Source organism: Solanum lycopersicum, chromosome 12 (assembly GCF_036512215.1).
Source record: "Solanum lycopersicum chromosome 12, SLM_r2.1".
Classification (NCBI taxonomy): domain Eukaryota; kingdom Viridiplantae; phylum Streptophyta; class Magnoliopsida; order Solanales; family Solanaceae; genus Solanum; species Solanum lycopersicum.
The window spans coordinates 45,083,688-45,091,080 of record NC_090811.1 but is presented as its reverse complement, the minus strand read 5'-3'; positions in this window follow the sequence as shown (position 1 = coordinate 45,091,080).

Genomic DNA, 7,393 nt, shown 5'->3' with positions numbered 1-7,393 from the left:
TAGACTCTAGATCAACATATTTGGGGTAGAAACGTCCAGTCAAGACTACCCAAGGACCTAGTTAAGGGTCTTTGAAGAGGACCCAAGTATAGAGAAAAGTTGTCAAAACCAGTCCCCACCAATAAGGTGCACCTACAGACCATAGGTCCACCAATTCCCCATCTATTGGTGATCGAGGTTGATATTCGTATATTAAGATTAACACCCATTTGAGGAGTCTATAACTAAGATGACAGCTTATAAGTACGGCCCTCGTCTTGTCGACGCCCCCCATCCATGCACACCATGAGATGCAACCTAGGATGAATTGCGGTCAGCTACTTAGAAAGAATCTACAAAGGTTTCACGCTTATATTAAGGCTCTAATCTAAGTTATGTGAAACTTACTCATTCATGGATTCTTCAATCCACGAATCCCACGTAGTTTCCCTTCAATTGCGAATCCAAAGAACTCCAATCTAGAGAGGGTTGTGATTGCATTGCGGGTAAGGCTTGATTATGGTCCCAATTAAGAGGGTATCATTCATCGATGATTATATATTTATTTAAAACTATTTTTATGATGACTTCATAGTGAATTGTGGCAGTTTAACTTGAAGGTGATCATGGTGATTTTAAGCAAATACAGGCCAGAAGAATGTTTTATGTTGATCTTCTTTATTTTATTGTATTCTACACTATTTTATCATGATTTAATCACCAATACATGAGTTACTAGTCTTAATTTAACTAGGTTTGTCTTGACTTTTAATGATGAAATTGAACCTATATGATCATGTATGACTAGAATTTCCTTCTAATAAGCGAATTGAATAGATTAACATGCAATTCAATATGAATCATGAGGGACTAAATGTGGTAACCGATTGTAGGGATTATTTCCATTGTTGTTAGGTCTTTGGGGGTAAATTCATAATAAGGATGATTGTGATAAGGGTTCCTTTCTCTTTTAAACCTATACATGAACATGATTAGGAGAAGGAATTTATCACATAGGAGAACCATAGGTTAATTTAATAACCTATAATGAATCAATACATGGTAGACTAAGGTTAGCTTTAATGTGATTAGTATGATCACTACTTCTGTAGTAGACCTTGTGAGATAACACAAAAGGCATGATAGTGTTAGTGAAATACTCATGATAGCTTAAGATGGTAGGTCTCAAGGATATCTTTGGTTAGTAAATCACAAGGACGCCTGATTATAAATACTTATGGTAACTTGAGATGTTGAGTCTCATCAAAGCTTGAGTTGAATTAATCATGCTAGATTAAGCTGATGAACTTCATGGTAGCTTGAGATGGAGGAAGTAAGCTCGCTCATGTTTAGCTTGGTCATGGGTTGCGAAGATGCTTGACCATGGTATCTTGGGAATGGTGGTTCTCATCTTAGCTTGGGATGCGGGAAACAAGATATCCCATGATTAACTTGGTATTTTGTTGTATAGATACTTGATTATGTTATCTCGACTTGGTTAGGCCAAAAACATTTCATGGTAACTTTAGGGAGAAGGCCTCTACTCTCCTAATATTAGATTGACTTGTATGCAAGGTCCATTTGATTGTATCTTGATTTTCATGCAAGGTTCATTTCATGTAATAGCTTGAGATTAGTTTTTAATGAGAGTTTTTGATTGAGGATTCATACTTCCCTATTATTATCTTTTATCTACATGATTGGTTGCATGGTGGTTAGGATGGTTGTATCTGTCTTTTAGTTAGTTTTGTTTAGTATGTTGAGATTCTCTCCATTATAGTATGTCTATTATGGTAGTATATTGAGATTAATAGACAAGGTTATAACATAAGTTATCTTGGAGTAGGATAGTCTAGAGGAGTACTTAGTATGGATGGTAATACAGGATGTCATCTATACATTGCACAAGTATGATTTGAAGATACCTAGAACATGACCCCTACATGGTGTATGTAGCTTTGATAGTGAATATAGTTGCCTTCGTTTTTATGGTTGACTTATGATGAGGGTTTCTTGAAAGATGAATTTAGTCTATTAGATGACTCCTAAGAAGACTTGAAAAAGATAGGATGATTTTAAGATTATGCTTAGTGTGTGAGGTATTCTGGGATGCTTCATATGCATTGCACAAGTGTATTTTGAGGTGGCCTAGGGTTAAAGTGCTCAGGTGTTATAATTAACTTAGCTATTAATTATAAAAGTGGATTATGATATTGAATGACCAAAGAGATGTACTTATCTTTGGTAGTAGTATGGGGTGCTATTTTAGCAAGGAAATATTGTACTTGGAGGTGTCTTGTGAGTAGTTCATTTGACTTAGATGGACAATGAGTTAAGTATGAATTCAATATGCTTTTTGATGCTTTAATATTCTTATGATATTCATGTTATGCTTATGCCATTATCTCTTATGATTATGTCTATTGTTGACTAACCCTTCAGCTATCTTATGTTTGGTAGGATAGTTTCCATAAATAGTACATATAATACTAATGCATATTTCCTACATGTTGTCTGTGTAGGGTCATGAGAAGATTGAGGTTGCTTAAAGGGTAGAATTTACATGGTTTACAAGAAGTAGAGACTTGGTGAGTCCTCATGGCATCCGAGGACTACCACCACTATGTTGTCTTTATTGTTTTGTTTATGGTAGATTTTTATGGGCCACGACCAAAGACTATTGTAGTCATGATTTCATAGATGGTTTTTGAGATATATTTTTGACGTTTTATGAAATCACTTCCGCATTACATTTTTAAAGAAAAGTTTTTCATTTCTGTGTATTTTTCACATTTACGCAATGAAAGATGTTCAAGGGTATTTACAAGACCTCTGAGAGGTCATGTATACCATTTTGTGACCTAAGAATGCCCTAACGTCTAGGGTATATATTCGGGTCATGAAAAACATGGTATAAGAGCATAAGGTTATTAAATGGTCTAAGGATGCCTCAAAACCACGCATACTAGAGGATGCTTAGAAACGTTTCAGTTCTTTATTTTTCAAGTTGTGCCATAACGTTCTTCTTGATAAAGACCTTATTCTAATATTTACCTATGATTTTTTAGGTTATGGAAAACACTAAGTATAATTCTACAATGGAAGGAGATTGGAGTGGGGAGCAAGAGATTCCTCCTCAAGATCAAGGGCATGTTTCTTCCCAAGTGAGAGAGCAAGTTCCTCTTCAAGTTCCTAATGGCCCTTCAATTGGGAATGCTATATTAGAGGAATTTAAGGCTTCTATGACGTTCTTCGCTCAACACTTAATAGACCAAGCAAATAGAGGAGAAGTGGCTCCGGCAATACTATGGGAGGAATGGGTGTTACTAGAGTAAGGAAGTTATTGAGGATGAATCCACCTGAGTTCTATGGCTCCAAAGTTGATGAAGATCTGAATGGGTTTATTGATGAGGTGTATAAGGTGCTTGCAATCATGGGAGTGTCTTCCATTTAAAAGACAGAGTTGGCTTCCTATCAACTGACAGATTTTTCCCAACTTTTGTATGAATAATAGAATGATAGTAGCCCTTAAAGAGTGGGCCTATAGAGTGGTAGACTTTTAAGTGGGCTTTCCTTGATAGGTTCATTCCTAGGGATTTGAGGGAGCCTAAGTTTGAGGATTTCATAAACCTCAAGCAATGAAATTTGAGTGTCAAGGAATATGATTTGAAGTTCAATCTTTTTTCTAAGTATGCTCAAAGCTTGGTAGCAACCCCTAGAGATTTTATGAATAGGTTCATGACGGGGGAGTCCAAAAACGTTAAAGAAGAGTGTCATATGGAAATACTTGTAGATGATATGTGTATCCCCTGACTAGTGGTTTTTTGTTAATAGATAGAAGAGTCCAATATTAGGAATGAGAAAAAGAGAATTAGGATAGATAAGGAAGGTTCCGATGGACATGGTCGTTCTAGGAATCGACAAAAGTATTCTGGACAAAGTCATTCTAGTGATTCTATGTATGAGGATGAAAGTGTGTCTAAACCTAGTCCTCAAGGGAAGAATGAGTATTCTCAGCCTACTTTCCCTAGTTGTGGAAAGAAGCATGAGGGTAGTTGTTTGGCAGGTAGGGATTGTTTCTTAAGTTGTTGTTCCACAATTTTATCGGGATGAACCATAAGACTTGAGATGTCAATACTATGGAGGAGAATTACAAAAAGACACTCATTCTTTATAAAATCAAACACTCCCATCACAAACATGTTCATTCTAGCCTTCATTCTGCCACTAGGGTTGGAGCATACATTGATGGTTTGATGAATATAATAGAAAAATCCTTCACACTCTAACCCCCTTTCCTTAAGGTTTATAAATTCTTGAACCTTCCGTTCCATAAATTTTAAGGGAAAAAAGCGCATGAAGTAATTGTTCCTTGAACCCACTTTATTTGCCTTGCTCCTAGCGTCCTATTACCTATCCATTGTTCATAACAAATTTGAGTTATATCCATCAATTTTTAGGCTGATAAATCAGTCTGCTCTATCGTAGTAAAGCCCAAAATGTAAAACACCTATAGACACCTTACCAATGAAACCTTGAGGTTCTTTGTCAAACTTGGAGACATAAAACTCTCGAAGGTTCATCCTCAAAAACACTTCCACGCTAAAAGAATCAACATTCACATTATTAGTCAGAGCTACTACTTGCCTATTTAATTTGGTCGTAACATTTTGAGTCAATTGATTGATGATATTATCAGAGACACAACATCCAATGCAAGTGTCAATAATTGTAACATATTATAGTAACCCAAAAATAGTTGTTATACCGAAGAAATATCTCCTACACGTAACTGGTGTCATTGTGCTCTTTGAGGACTAAGAAACTACACCATTTTATGCCTATGGCCACCCCAGTACTGCGTATCCTAAACTAGCAAAAAGTGTGGCCTTTGATAAAATGCACCACTTCTGGACTTTAAGCAACACCTTTTCAGTGGTGCCCAACTGAAGCATAACTTTAGGGATTAGGCAACACTTATCATCTACACTTAAAAGCGTAGATATAAAAGGCAAAATGGCAACGCTTTATGTACCTCACATAACAACATTTTTATCTCATACAACTACAATTTCAAGTGTGGCCTTTGCTTCCTTATTGCTCATAAAGTTTTGTCTTTTCTACATGATATATGACAACGATTTTAAAGTGTTGCCTTTTATATCTAATGTATGACAAAACTTTGAAGTGTAGTCCTTGCCCATGTTCATAGCACAATTTAAAGCCCTGTGGCTACATTTTAAGTGTGGTAATACTATTTTGGCTATAAAATATTTATATGCCACAATTTCATTAAATACACCAATATTGTTTTGCAATAAATAATCTTTAGCATCAAATTGGCTAATAAATAATTCAAATATATAAATTTGCAATAGACTTCAAAAGATAGTATTCCTTATGTACATACACATTTATAAAGCAATATTCTACATATGTGTACAGAATAGTACAAAAAGTACTCTTACAATAGTTCAATATATTCAACAACATCAAATATAATGAAATCAAACTTCTTCAATAGTTCAAAAACTATTCATCATCCACTTCAATGAGATCAAATTCACTTTGAGAATAGTATTCTTAAAAATTAAACCAACTACTACTCTGGTCGCACTGTATGAGATAGATTAAGTTGCATGCTGCATACTAATGTCTTGTCAGATGAGAATGTATAACGAAAATTTAGAATGAAAAAATTGGTTCTTTTTAAGAAGAAAAATGTTTCATGAATGACGTCCTATCAATATAACTAAAGAGTTGGACATTGTGATACACCAAAATCTCCAAACATATGTAATACAAGAGTTCTAAACAACTACTTCCTTTATCGCACAAATTTTTTCTCACATTGACCTGGCTAAGTTATAAAATCAAAGTTTTACTCTTGTATATGGAGCAAGTGAAGACATGACTAACTTTTTAGCTTTGCAGACCCTTACAAGGAAAACCTGCATATGATAATACAGAAAAATTAGATCCAAGTAAATATTATTCTTGTTTGATATTTCATAGACCTTCCCTTTTTATGCAATTGGACACTTAGAGAGGAATTTCACATTCTTGCACCTGCTGTCACCTTTTGGTCATCCACTGAGCTACTGAGTATCTTTATCATTACCTTTAATAGAGCACAAGCTAAACAAGACTAAACCATTTCAATTGGCTAGTTCAATATATATAAAAATATTAATTGTTCTTCCTTGTCTAACAAACATCTAGTACGTTACTAGAATGGAAGGCAAGAAAATACTATAGAATGAGGAGTAAGAGTAATTACCTTTCTAAAGAGACCACTAAATGTTTTTTGGGTTGCACAGACATTAGCTTCCAAATTTACAGCAAAAACAAATAGTAGTTCAGCTTGTAAAGAAAACTACTAATTATGTAGATGTAAAAAGAAACACAAGTAGTAGAAGTATGCTTCATTTTAATTCCAATACAGGTGCCAGAACTCTCATTGGAACAGGATAGCCACATCCAAGTAATCTCCTATCCGAGGGCAAGAAACAAGTCAATACAAATGTCAAGAAAAAGGATGAGCTCAGTGATCTCATATGAACATAGTGTTACCTGAAATTGCAATTCACTCAATGTTTTGCTTCCGTTATCTGGTAACTTCACCTTCATATCATAGAGAATAAACACTATAAGATCACTGTTTACTTGAGAAAATCACAAACATATCATAGTGTTACCTGAAATTTAAGTTCACTCACAAATCAAAATGCCTTAGGAAATTATGTCACAAAAATGTGATAATGACTTAAGTGGGTACTTTCCTTTGAGAGAAGGATCAACCAATCTTGTGAAGGCATTAATATCATGTAGCTCAGGGATTGGCGTAAGTTCACAAAAGCTAGCTTAGGTAAAGGACTATAACGAATACGTACATATAAATAGTTAAAGATTGAAATAAACAAATTTTTTCTTCTTCATTGATTTAAGGATTTTGGTGATGAATTTTTCATTATTAGTATTGTGAATTTAATAAACACCTCACTGTACTTCCCTATCCCAACTTTCCTTATCACCTCGTAATCATCCTTCTCCCTATGCAACAAATCAACAAACAGAGAAAAGATCAATTCCGTCTAAACAACCTTGATAACACGTATAATAAACAAACCATGTAGGAAATGACCTGCGCCAAATTCCTTCTTTTTTATAAGAACTAAATGTAATCAAGGGAAATGGTAAGGTGAGGAATGTTATACCATAATAGTCAATGACACAGAAGAGCCATAAGAAAAAATGTAGTTACAACAGATTTATGAGGTGAACCAGTCAATATTCAACTCCTAATTTCCCATGAAGATATCAAGACAGAAGCATTAAACTGGTTAAATCACAATTCTTATAGTTTAGTAATACATATGGGGTTTCTTAGAAACTAATTCCTTAAAAATATCAT